Genomic DNA, 14,348 nt, shown 5'->3' on the forward strand with positions numbered 1-14,348 from the left:
ATGGTTCAAAACATAGACAGTAAGAAGAGTCAGTCTTCTTGTACTTAAGACGGCATTGTGCCTTTTCTATTTAATTTCGATGCAATTTCTGCGTTTCATCGTCAATAAGAAGGTCAGAGGGATACAGTAAACCTGAAGTGAAGCATCGGAATCCTTAGCTAGTGTACAGGAATGGTTTAAAACATAGTCTGAAAGAAGAGTCAGTCTTCTTGTACTTAAGTCGGCATTGTGCCCTTTCTATTTAATTCCGATGCAATTTCTGTGTTTCATCGTCAATAAGAAGGTCCAAGTGATACAGTAAACCTGAAGTGAAACATCGGAATCAGTAACTAGCGTCACAGGAATGGTTCAAAGCATAGACAGTAGTAAGAGTCAGTCTTCTTGTACTTAAGTCGGCATTGTGCCTTTTGTATTTTATTCCGATGCAATTTCTGTGTTTCATCGTCAATAAGAAGGTCAGAGGGATACAGTAAACCTGAAGTGAACCATCGGAATCTGTAACTAACGTCATAGGAATGGTTTAAAACATAGACAGTAAGAAGAGTCAGACTTCTTGTACTTAAGTCCGCATTGTGCATTTTCTATGTAATTCCGATGCAATTTCTGTGTTTCATCGTCAATAAGAAGGTCCAAGGGATGCAGTAAACCTGAAGTGAAGCATCAAAATCTATAACTAGTGTCACAGGAATGGTTCAAATCATAGACAGTAAGAAGAGTCAGGCTTCTTGTACCTAAGTCGGCGTTGTACCTTTTCCATTTAATTCCGATGCAATTTCTGTGTTTCATCGTCAATAAGAAGGTCAGCGGGATACAGTAAACCTGAAGTGAAGCATTGGAAACTATAACTAGTGTCACAGGAATGGTTCAAATCATAGTCAGTAAGAAGAGTCAGTCTTCTTGTACTTAAGTCGGGATTGTGCCTTTTCTGTTCCATTCCGATGCAATATCTGTGTTTCATCGTCAATAAGAAGGTCAGAGGGATACAGTAAACCTGAAGTGAAGCATCGGAATCTATAACTTGAGTCACAGGAATGGTTCAAAACATAGTCAGTAAGTAGAGTCAGTCTTCTTGTAATTAAGTCGGCATTGTGCCTTTTGTATTTAATTCCGATGCAGTTTCTGTGTTCCATCCTCAATAAGAAGGTCAGAGGGATACAGTAAACCTGAAGGGAAGCATCGGAATCTCTAACTAGTGTCACAGGAATGGTTCAAAACATAGTCAGTAAGAAGAGTCAGTCTTCTTGTACTTAAGTCGACATTGTGCCTTTTGTATTTAATTCCGATGCAATTTCTGTGTTTCATCGTCAATAAGAAGGTCCAAGTGATACAGTAAACCTGAAGTGAAGCATCGGAATCAGTAACTAGCGTCACAGGAATGGTTCAAAGCATAGACACTAAGAAGAGTCAGTCTGCTTGTTAATAAGACGGCATTGTGCCTTTTCAATTTAATTCCGATGCGATTTCTGTGTTTCATCGTCAATAAGAAGGTCAGAGGGATACAGTGAACCTGACGTGAAGCATCGGAATCTATAACTAGTGTCACAGGAATGGTAAAAACATAGTCAGAAAGAAGAGTCAGTCTTCTTGTACTTAAGTTGGCATTGTGCCATTTCTATTTAATTCCGATGCAATTTCTGTGTTTCATCGTCAATAAGAAGGTCAGAGGGATACAGTAAACCTGAAGTGAAGCATCGGAATCTGTAACTAGCGTCACAGGAATGGTTCAAAGCATAGACACTAAGAAGAGTCAGTCTGCTTGCACTTAAGACGGCATTGTGCTTATTCTATTTCATTCCGATGCAATTTCAGTGTTTCATCGTCAATAAGAACGCAGAAGGTTACAGTAAACCTGAAGTGAAGCATCGGAATCTGTAACTTGCGTCAGAGGAGTGGTTCAAATCATAGACAGTAAGAAGAGTCAGTCTACTTGTACTTAAGTCGGCATTGTGCTTTTCTATTTATTTCCGATGCAATTTTTGTGTTTCAACGTCAATAAGAAGGTCCAAGGGATACAGTAAACCTGAAGTGAACCATCGGAATCTATATTTAGTGTCACAGGAATGGTTCAAAACAGTCAGTAAGAAGAGTCAGTCTTATTGTACTTAAGTCGGCATTGTGCCTTTTGTATTTAATTCCGATGCAATTTCTGTGTTTCATCGTTACTACGAAGGTCAGAGGGACACAGTAAACCTGAAGTGTAGCATCGGAATCTATAACTAGTGTCACAGGAATGGTTCCAAACATAGACAGTAGGAAGAGTCAGTCCTCTCGTATTTAAGTCGGCATAGTGCCTTTCGTATTTAATTCCGATCCAATTTTTGTGTTTCATCTTCAATAAGAAGGTCCAAGGGATACAGTTAACCTAAAGTGAAGCATCGGAATCTATAACTAGTGTCTCAGGAATGGTTCAAAGCATAGACAGTAGGAAGAGTCAGTCTTCTTGTACTTCAGTCGGCATTGTGCATTTTGTATTTAACTCCGATGCACTATCTGAATTTCATCGTCAATAAGAAGATCCAAGGGATACAGTAAACCTAAAATGAAGCATCGGAATCTATAACTAGTGACACAGGAATGGTTCAAAACTTAGATAGTAGGAAGAGTCAGTCTTCTTGTACTTAAGTCGGCATTGTGCCTTGTCTATTTAATTCCGAAGCACTTTCTGTGTTTCATCGTCAATAAGATGGTCCAAGGGATACAGTAAACCTGAAATGAAGCATCGGAATCTATAACTAAGGTCACAGGAATGTTTCAAATCATAGACAGTAGGAAGAGTCAGTCTACATGTACTTAAGTCGGCTTTGTGCCTTTTGTATTTAATTCCGATGCAATTTTGTGCTTCATCGTCAATAGGTAGGTCAGAGGGATACAGTAAACCTGAAGTGAAGCATCGGAATCTATAACTAGTCTCACAGGAATGGTTCAAAACATAGTCAGTAAGAAGAGTCAGACTTCTTGTACTTAAGCCGGCATTGTGCCATTTGTATTTAATTCCGATGCAATTTCTGTGTTTCATCGTCAATAAGAAGGTCCAAGGGATACAGTAAACATGAAGTGAATCATCGGAATCTATAACTAGTGTCACAGGAATGGTTCAAAACATAGACAGTAAGAAGAGTCAGTCTTCTTGCACTTAAGTCGGCATTGTGCCTTTTTCAATTTAATTCCGATGTAATTACTGTGTTGCATCGTCAATAAGAAGGTCAGAGGTATACCGTAAACCTGATGTGAAGCATCGGAATCTCTAACTAGTGTCACAGTAATGGTTCAAAACATAGTCAGTAAGAAGAGACAGTCTTCTTGTACTTACGTCGGCATTGTGCCTTTTGAAGTTATTTCCGATGCAATATCTGTGTTTCATCGTCAATAAGAAGGCCCAAGGGATACAGTAAACCTGAAGTGAAGCATCGGAATCTGTAACTAGCGTCACAGGAATGGTTCAAAACATAGACAGTAAGAAGTGTCAGTCTTCTTGTACTTATGTCAGCATTGTGCCTTTTCTATTTAATTCCGATGCAATTTCTGTGTTTCATCGTCAATAAGAAGGTCAGAGGGATACAGAAAACCTGAAGTGTAGCATCGGAATCTATAACTAGTGTCACAGGAATGGTTCAAATCATAGTCAGTAAGAAGAGTCAGTCTCCTTGTACATAAGTCGGCATTGTGCTTTTTCTATTTCATTCCGATGCAATTTCAGTGTTTCATCGTCAATAAGAATGTCAGAGAGATACAGTAAACCTGATGTGAAGCATCGGAAATTGTAACTTGCGACAGAGGAATGGTTCAAAACATAGACAGTAAGAAGAGTCAGTCTTCTTGTACTTAAGTCGGCATTGTGCCTTTACTATTTAATTCCGATGCAATTTCTGTGTTTCATCGTCTATAAGAAGGTCCAAGGGATACATTAAACCTGAAGTGAAGCATCGGAATCTATATCTAGTGTCCCAGGAATGGTTCAAAACATAGACAGTAAGGAGAGTCAGTCTTCTTGTACTTAAGTCGGCATTGTGCCATTTGTATTTAATTCCAATGCAATTTCTGTGTTTCAACGTCAATAGGAAGGACAGAGGGATACAATAAACCTGAAGTGAAGCATCGGAATCTATAACTAGTGTCACAGGAATGGTTCAAATCAGACAGTAAGAAGAGTCAGACTTCTTGTACTTAAGTCGGCATTGTGCCTTTTGTATTTAATTCCGATGCAATTTCTGTTTCATCGTCAATAAGAAGGTCCAAGTGATATAGTAAACCTGAAGTGAAGCATCGGAATCTATAACTAGTGTCACAGGAATGGTTCAAAACATAGACAGTAAGAAGAGTCAGTCTTCTTGTACTTAAGACAGCATTGTGCCTTTTTCAATTTAATTCCGATGTAATTACTGTGTTGCATCGTCAAAAAGAAGGTCAGAGGGATACCGTAAACCTGATGTGAAGCATCGGAATCTCTAACTAGTGTCACAGTAATGGTTCAAAACATAGTCAGTAAGAAGAGTCAGTCTTCTTGTACTTACGTCGGCATTGTGCCTTTTGTAGTTATTTCCGATGCAATATCTGTGTTTCATCGTCAATAAGAAGGCCCAAGGGATACAGTAAACCTGAAGTGAAGCATCGGAATCTGTAACTAGCGTCACAGGAATGGTTCAAAACATAGACAGTAAGAAGAGTCAGTCTTCTTGTACTTAAGTCGGCATTGTGCCTTTTCTATTTATTTCCGATGCAATTTCTGTGTTTCATCGTCAATAAGAAGGTCAGAGGGATACAGTAAACCTGAAGTGAAGCATCGGAATCCTTAGCTAGTGTACAGGAATGAATTAAAACATAGTCAGCAAGAAGAGTCAGTCTTCTTGTACTTAAGTCGGCATTGTGCCCTTTCTATTTAATTCCTATGCAATTTCTGTGTCTCATCGTCAATAAGAAGGTCAGAGGGATACAGAAAACCTGAAGTGTAGCATCGGAATCTATAACTAGTGTCACAGGAATGGTTCAAATCATAGTCAGTAAGAAGAGTCAGTCTCCTTGTACTTAAGTCGGCATTGTGCTTTTTCTATTTCATTCCGATGCAATTTCAGTGTTTCATCGTCAATAAGAATGTCAGAGAGATACAGTAAACCTGATGTGAAGCATCGGAAACTGTAACTTGCGACAGAGGAATGGTTCAAAACATAGACAGTAAGAAGAGTCAGTCTTCTTGTACTTAAGTCGGCATTGTGCCTTTTCAATTTAATTCCGATGCAATTTCTGTGTTTCATCGTCAATAAGAAGGTCCAAGGGATACAGTAAACCTGAAGTGAAGCATCGGAATCTATATCTAGTGTCCCAGGAATGGTTCAAAACACATACATTAAGGAGAGTCAGTCTTCTTGTACTTAAGTCGGCATTGTGCCATTTGTGTTTAATTCCAATGCAATTTCTGTGTTTCAACCTCAATAGGAAGGACAGAGGGATACAATAAACCTGAAGTGAAGCATCGGAATCTATAACTAGTGTCACAGGAATGGTTCAAATCAGACAGTAAGAAGAGTCAGACTTCTTGTACTTAAGTCGGCATTGTGCCTTTTCTATTTAATTCCGATGCAATTTCTGTGTTTCATCGTCAATAAGAAGGTCCAAGTGATACAGTAAACCTGAAGTGAAGAATCGGAAACAGTAACTAGCGTCACAGGAATGGTTCAAAGCGTAGACACTAAGAAGAGTCAGTCTGCTTGTACTTAAGACGGCATTGTGCCTTTTCTATTTAATTCCGATGCGATTTCTGTGTTTCATCGTTAATAAGAAGGTCAGAGGGATACAGTGAACCTGACGTGAAGCATCGGAATCTATAACTAGTGTCACAGGAATGGTTCAAAACATAGTCAGAAAGAAGAGTCAGTATTCTTGTACTTAAGTTGGCATTGTGCCTTTTCTATTTAATTCCGATGCAATTTCTGTGTTTCATCGTCAATAAGAAGGTCAGAGGGATACAGTAAACCTGAAGTGAAGCATCGGAATCTGTAACTAGCGTCACAGGAATGGTTCAAAGCATAGACACTAAGAAGAGTCAGTCTGCTTGTACTCAAGACGGCATTGTGCTTTTTCTATTTCATTCCGATGCAATTTCAGTGTTTCATCGTCAATAAGAACGCAGAAGGTTACAGTAAACCTGAAGTGAAGCATCTGAATCTGTAACTTGCGTCAGAGGAGTGGTTCAAATCATAGACAGTAAGAAGAGTCAGTCTTCTTGTACTTAAGTCGGCATTGTGCTTTTCTATTTATTTCCGATGCAATTTTTGTGTTTCATCGTCAATAGGAAGGTCCATGGGACACAGTAAACCTGAAGTGAAGCATCGGAATCTATAACTAGTGTCACAGGAATGGTTCAAAACATAGACAGTACGAAGAGTCAGTCCTCTTGTATTTAAGTCGGCATAGTGCCTTTTGTATTTAATTCCGATCCAGTTTCTGTGTTTCATCTTCAATAAGAAGGTCCAAAAGATACAGTTAACCTAAAGTGAAGCATCGGAATCTATAACTAGTGTCTCAGGAATGGTTCAAAGCATAGACAGTAGGAAGAGTCAGTCTTCTTGTACTTCACTCGGCATTGTGCATTTTGTATTTAACTCCGATGCACTATCTGTATTTCATCGTCAATAAGAAGATCCAAGGGATACAGTAAACCTGAAATGAAGCATCGGAATCTATAACTAGTGTCACAGGAATGGTTCAAAACATAGACAGTAGGAAGAGTCAGTCTTCTTGTAGTTAAGTCGGCATTGTGCCTTTTCTATTTAATTCCGATGCACTTTCTGTGTTTGATCGTCAATAAGAAGGTCCAAGGGATACAGTAAACCAGAAATGAAGCATCGGAATCTATAACTAAGGTCACAGGAATGTTTCAAATCATAGACAGTAGGAAGAGTCAGTCTACATGTACTTAAGTCGGCATTGTGCCTTTTGTATTTAATTCCGATGCAATTTTGTGTTTCATCGTCAATAGGAAGGTCAGAGGGATACAGTAAACCTGAAGTGAAGCATCGGAATCTATAACTAGTGTCACAGGAATGGTTCAAGACATAGTCAGTAAGAAGAGTCAGACTTCTTGTACTTAAGTCGGCATTGTGCCATTTGTATTTAATTCCGATCCAATTTCTGTGTTTCATCTTCCATAAGAAGGTCCAAGGGATACAGTTAACCTCAAATGAAGCATCGGAATCTATAATAAGGTCACAGGAATGTTTCAAATCATAGACAGTAGGAAGAGTCAGTCTACATGTCCTTCAGTCGGCATTGTGCCTTTTGTATTTAATTCCGATGCAATCTTGTGTTTCATCGTCAATAGGAAGGTCAGAGGGATACAGTAAACATGAAGTGAAGCATCGGAATCTATAACTAGTGTCACAGGAATGGTTCAAAACATAGACAGTAAGAAGAGTCAGTCTTCTTGTACTTAAGTCGGCATTGTGCCTTTTTCAATTTAATTCCGATGTAATTACTGTGTTGCATCGCCAATAAGAAGATCAGAGGGATACCGTAAACCTGATGTGAAGCATCGGAATCTCTAACTAGTGTCACAGTAATGGTTCAAACATAGTCAGTAAGAAGAGTATGTCTTCTTGTACTTAAGTCGGCATTGTGCCTTTTCTATTTAATTCCGATGCAATTTCTGTGTTTTATCGTCAATAAGAAGGTCCAAGGGATACAGTAAACCTGAAGTGAAGCATCGGAATCTATATCTAGTGTCACAGGAATGGTTCAAAACATAGACAGTAAGAAGAGTCAGTCTTCTTGTACTTAAGTCGGCATTGTGCCATTTGTATTTAATTCCGATGCAATTATTGTGTTTCAACGTCAATAGGAAGGACAGAGGGATACAATAAACCTGAAGTGAAGCATCGGAATCTATAACTAGTGTCACAGGATTGGTTCAAAGCAGACAGTAAGAAGAGTCAGACTTCTTGTACTTAAATCGGCATTGTGCCTTTTCTATTTAATTCCGATGCAATTTCTGGGTTTCATCGTCAATAAGAAGGTCCAAGTGACACAGTAAATTTGAAGTGAAGCATCGGAATCAGTAACTAGCGTCACAGGAATGGTTCAAAGCATAGACACTAAGAAGAGTGAGTCTGCTTGTACTTAAGACGGCATTGTGCCTTTTCTATTTGATTCCGATGCGATTTCTGTGTTTCATCGGCAATAAGAAGGTCAGAGGGATACAGTGAACCTGACGTGAAGCATCGGAATCTATAACTAGTGTCACAGGAATGGTTCAAAACATAGTCAGAAAGAAGAGTCAGTCTTCTTGTACTTAAGTCGGCATTGTGCCCTTTCAATTTAATTCCGATGCAATTTCTGTGTTTCATCGTCAATAAGAAGGTCAGAGGGATACAGAAAACCTGAAATGTAGCATCGGAATCTATAACTAGTGTCACAGGAATGGTTCAAATCATAGTCAGTAAGAAGAGTCAGTCTTCTTGTACTTACGTCGGCATTGTACTTTTTCTATTTCATTCCGATGCAATTTCAGTGTTTCATCGTCAATAAGAATGTCAGAGAGATACAGTAAACCAGATGTGAAGCATCGGAATCTGTAACTTGCGACAGAGGAATGGTTCAAAACATAGACAGTAAGAAGAGTCAGTCTTCTTGTACTTAGGTCGGCATTGTGCCATTTGTATTTAATTCCGATGCAATTTCTGTGTTTCATCGTCAATAAGAAGATCAGAGGGATACAGAAAACCTGACGTGAAGCATCGGAATCTATAACTAGTGTCACAGGAATGGTTCAAAACATAGACAGTAAGAAGTGTCAGTCTTCTTGTACTTAAGTCAGCATTGTGCCTTTTCTATATAATTCCGATGCCCTTTCTGTGTTTCATGGTCAATAATATGTTCCAAGGGATACAGTAAACCTGAAATGAAGCTTCGGAATCTATAACTAGTGTCACAGGAATGTTTCAAAACATAGACAGTAGGAAGAGTCAGTCTACATGTACTTAAGTCGGCATTGTGCCTTTTGTGTTTGATTCAGATGCAATTTCTGTGTTTCATCGTCAATAAGAAGGTCAGAGGGATACAGAAAACCTGAAGTGAAGCATCGGAATCTATAACTAGTGTCACAGGAGTGGTTCAAAACATAGTCAGTAAGAAGAGTCTGTCCTCTTGTACTTATGTCGGCATTGTGCCTTTTGTATTTCATTCCGATGCAATTTCTGTGTTTCATCGTCAATAAGAACGTCCAAGGGATACAGTAACCTGAAGTGAAGCATCGGAATCTATAACTAGGTTCACAGGAACGGTTCAAAACATAGACAGTAGGAAGAGTCAGTCGTCTTGTACTTAAGTCGGCATTGTGCCTTTTCTATTTAATTCCGATGCAATTTCTGTGTTTCATCGTCAATAAGAAGGTCAGAGGGATACAGAAAACCTGAAGTGTAGCAATGGAATCTATAACTAGTGTCACAGGAATGGTTCAAATCATAGTCAGTAAGAAGAGTCAGTCTTCTTGTACTTAAGTCCGCATTGTGCTTTTTCTATTTCATTCCGATGCAATTTCTGTGTTTAATTTTCTATAAGAAGGTCAGAGGGATACAGTACACCTGAAGGGAAGCATCGGATTCTCTAACTAGTGTCACAGGAATGATTCAAAACATAGTCAGTAAGAAGAGTCACTCTTCTTGTACTTAAGTCGGCATTGTGCCTTTTAAATTTAATTCCGATGCAATTTCTGTGTTTCATCGTCAATAAGTAGGTCCAAGGGATACTGTAAACCTGAAGTGAAGCATCGGAATCTGTAACTAGCGTTACAGGAATGGTTCAAAGCATACCCACTAAGAAGAGTCAGTCAGCGTGTACTGAAGACGGTATTGTGCCTTTTCTATTTTATTCCCATGTGATTTCTGTGTTTCATCGTCAATAAGAAGGTCAGAGGGATACAGTGAACCTGAGGTGAAGCATCGGAATCTATAAGTAGTGTCACAGGAATGGTTCAAAACATAGACAGTAGGAAGAGTCAGTCTTCTTGTACTTAAGTCGGCATTGTGCCTTTTGTATTTTATTCCGATGCAATTTCTGTGTTTCATCGTAAAAAGGAACGTCAGAGGGATACAGTAAACCTGAAGTGAAGCATCGGAATCTATAACTAGTGTCACAGGAATGGTTCAAATCATAACGGTAAGAAGAGTCAGTCTTCTTGTACTTAAGTCGGCATTGTGATTTTTCTATTCCATTCCGATGCAATTTCAGTGTTTCATCGTCAATAAGAATGTCAGAGAGATACAGTAAACCTGAAGTGAAGCATCGGAACCTGTAACTTGCGTCAGAGGAATGGTTCAAAGCATAGACAGTAAGAAGAGACAGTCTTCTTGTACTTAAGTCAGCATTGTTCCTTTTCTATTTAATTCCGATGCCATTTCTGTGTTTCATCGTCAATAAGAAGGTCCAAGGGATACAGTAAACCTGAAGTGAAGCATCGGAATCTATATCTAGTGTCACAGGAATGGTTCAAAACATAGGCAGTAAGGAGAGTCAGTCTTCTTGTACTTTAGTCGGCATTGTGCCATTTGTATTTAATTCCGATGCAATTTCTGTGTTTCAACGTCAATAAGAAGGTCAGAGGGATACAGTAAACCTGAAGTGAAGCATCGGAATCTATAACTAGTGTCACAGGATTGGTTCAAAACAGACAGTAGGAAGAGTCAGTCATCTTGTACTTAAGTCGGCATTGTACCTTTTGTATTAATTCCGATCCAATTTCTGTGTTTCATCTTCAATAAGAAGGTCCAAGGGATAGAGTTAACCTGAAGTGAAGCATCGGAATCTATAACTAGTGTCACAGGAGTGGTTCAAAACATAGTCAGTAAGAAGAGTCAGTCTTCTTGTACTTATGTCGGCATTGTGCCTTTTGTATTTAATTCCGACGCAATTTCTGTGTTGCATCGTCAATAAGAACGTCCAAGGGATACAGTAAACCTGTAGTGAAGCATCGGAATCTATAACTAGTGTCACAGGAACGGTTCATACCATAGACAGTAGGAAGAGTCAGTCTTCTTGTACTTAAGTAGCATTGTGCCTTTTCTATTTAATTCCGATGCAATTTCTGTGCTTCATCGTCAATAAAAAGGTCAGAGGGATACAGTCAACCTGAAGTGTAGCAACGGAATCTATAACTAGTGTCACAGAAATGGTTCAAATCATAGTCAGTAAGAAGAGTCAGTCTTCTTGTACTTAAGTCGGCATTGTGCTTTCTCTATTTCATACCGATGCAATTCCAGTGTTTCATCGTCAATAAGAATGTCAGAGGGATACAGTAAACCTGAAGTGAAGCATCGGTATCTGTAACTTGCGTCAGAGGAATAGTTCAAAACATAGACAGTAAGAAGAGTCAGTCTTCTTGTACTAAAGTCGGCATTGTGCTTTTCTATTTAATTCCGATGCAATATCTGTGTTTCATCGTCAATAAGAACGTCCAAGGGATACAATAAACCAGAAGTGAAGCATCGGAATCTATAACTAGTGTCACAGGAGTGGTTCAAAACATAGTCAGTAAGAAGAGTCAGTCTTCTTGTACTTATGTCGGCATTGTGCCTTTTGTATTTAATTCCGATGCAATTTCTGTGTTGCATCGTCAATAAGAACGTCCAAGGGATACAATAAACCTGAAGTGAAGCATCGGAATCTATAACTAGTGGCACAGGAATGGTTCAAACATAGACTGTGTGAAGAGTCAGTCTTCTTGTACTTAAGTCAGCATTGTGCCTTTTGTATTTAATTCCGATACAAATTCTGTGTTTCATTGTCAATAAGAAGGTCAGAGAATTACAGAAAGCCTGATGTGAAGCATCGGAATATATAACTAGTGTCACAGGAATGGTTCAAAACATAGACAGTAGGAAGAGTCAGTCTTCCTGTACTTAAGACAGCATTGTGCCTTTTGTATTTAATTCCGATGCACTTTCTGTGTTTCATGGTCAATAAGAAGGTCCAAGGGATATAGTAAACCTGAAATGAAGCATCGGAATCAGTAACTAGTGTCACAGGAATGTTTCAAAACATAGACAGTAGGAAGAGTCAGTATACATGTACTTAAGTCGGCATTATGCCTTTGTATTTAATTCCGATGCAATTTCTGTGTTTCATCGTCAATAAGAAGGTCAGAGGGATACAGTAAACCTGAAGTGAAGCATCGGAATCCATAACTAGTGTCACAGGAATGGTTCAAAGCATAGACAGTAAGAAAGGTCAGTCTTCTTGTACTTAAGTCAGCATTGTGACTTTTGTATTTAATTAAGATGCAATTTCTGTGTTTTATCGTCAATAAGAAGATCAGAGTGATACAGAAAACCTGAAGGGAAGCATCGGAATCTATAACTAGTTTCATAGGAATGGTTCAAAACATAGACAGTAGGAAGAGTCAGTCTTCTTGTACTTAAGTCGGCATTGTGCCTTTTCTATTTAATTCCGATGCAATTTCTGTATTTCGTCGCCAATAAGAAGGTCCAAAGGATACAGTAAACCTGAAGTGAAGCATCGGAATCTATAACTAATGTCACAGGAATCGTTTCAAACATAAACAGAAGGAAGAGTCAGTCTTCTTGTACTTAAGTCGGCATTGTGCTTTTCTATTTAATTCCCATGCAATATCTGTGTTTCATCGTCAATAAGAAGGTCCAAGGGATACAGTAAACCTGAAGTGAAGCATCGGAATCTATATGTAGTGGCACAGGAATGGTTCAAAACATAGACAGTAGGAAGAGTCTGTCTTCCTGTACTTAATTCCGCATTGTGTCTTTTGTATTTAATTCCGATGCAATATCTGTGTTTCATCGTCACTAAGAAGGTCCAAGGGCTACAATAAACGTGAAGTAAAGCATCGGAATCTGTAACTATCGTCACTGGAGTGGTTCAAAACGTAGACAGTAAGAAGAGTCAGTCTTATTGTACTTTAGTCGGCATTATGCCTTTTCTATTCTATTAAGATGCAATTTCTGGGTTTCATCGTCAAAAAGAAATTCAGAGGGATACAGTAAACCTTAAGTGAAGCATCGGAATCTATAACTAGTGTCACAGGAAAGGTTCAAAACATAGACAGTATAAAGAGTCAGTCTTCTTGTACTTAAGTCGGCATTGTGCTTTTTCTATTTCATTCCAATGCAATTTCAGTGTTTCATCGTCAATAAGAATGTCAGAGGGATACAGTAAACCTGAAGGGAAACATCGGAATCTGTAACTTGCGTCACAGGAATCGTTCAAAACATAGACAGTAGGAAGAGTCAGTCTTCTTGTACTTAAGTCGGCATTGTGCCTTTTGTATTTAATTCCGGTGCAAGTTCTGTGTTTCATCGTCAAAAAGAAGGTCAGAGGGATACAGTAAACCTGAAGTGAAGCATCGGAATCTATAACTAGTGTCACAGGAAAGGTTCAAAACATAGACAGTAGGAAGAGTCAGTCTTCTTGTACTTAAGTCGGCATTGTGCTTTTTGTATTTAATTCCGATGCAATTTCTGTTTTTCATCGTCAATAATAAGGTCAGAGGGATACAGTAAACCTGAAGTGTAGCATCGGAATCTATAACTAGTGTCACAGGAATGGTTGAAATTATAGACAGTAAGGAGAGTCAGTCTTCTTGTACTTAAGTCGGCATTGTGCCATTTGTATTTAAGTCCGATGCAATTTCTGTGTTTCAACGTCAATAAGAAGGTCAGAGGGATACAGTAAACCTGAAGTGAAGCATCGGAATCTGTAACTTGCGTCAGAGGAATAGTTCAAAACATAGACAGTAAGAAGAGTCAGTCTTCTTGTACTAAAGTCGGCATTGTCCTTTTCTATTTAATTCCGATGCAATATCTGTGTTTCATCGTCAATAAGAACGTCCAAGGGATACAATAAACCTGAAGTGAAGCATCGGAATCTATAACTAGTGTCACAGGAGTGGTTCAAAGCATAGTCACTAAGAAGAGTCAGTCTTCTTGTACTTATGTCGGCATTGTGCCTTTTGTATTTAATTCCGATGCAATTTCTGTGTTGCATCGTCAATAAGAACGTCCAAGGGATACAATAAACCTGAAGTGAAGCATCGGAATCTATAACTAGTGTCACAGGAATGGTTCAAACATTGACTGTGTGAAGAGTCAGTCTTCTTGTACTTAAGTCAGCATTGTGCCTTTTGTATGTAATTCCGATACAATTTCTGTGTTTCATTGTCAATAAGAAGGTCAGAGAATTACAGAAAACCTGAAGTGAAGCATCGGAATATATAACTAGTGTCACAGGAATGGTTCAAAACATAGACAGTAGGAAGAGTCAGTCTTCTTGTACTTAAGTCGGCATTGTGCCTTTTCTATTTAATTCCGATGCAATTTCTGTATTTCGTCGCC

The sequence above is a fragment of the Schistocerca americana genome, chromosome 10 (genome assembly GCF_021461395.2).
Source record: "Schistocerca americana isolate TAMUIC-IGC-003095 chromosome 10, iqSchAmer2.1, whole genome shotgun sequence".
Taxonomy (NCBI): domain Eukaryota; kingdom Metazoa; phylum Arthropoda; class Insecta; order Orthoptera; family Acrididae; genus Schistocerca; species Schistocerca americana.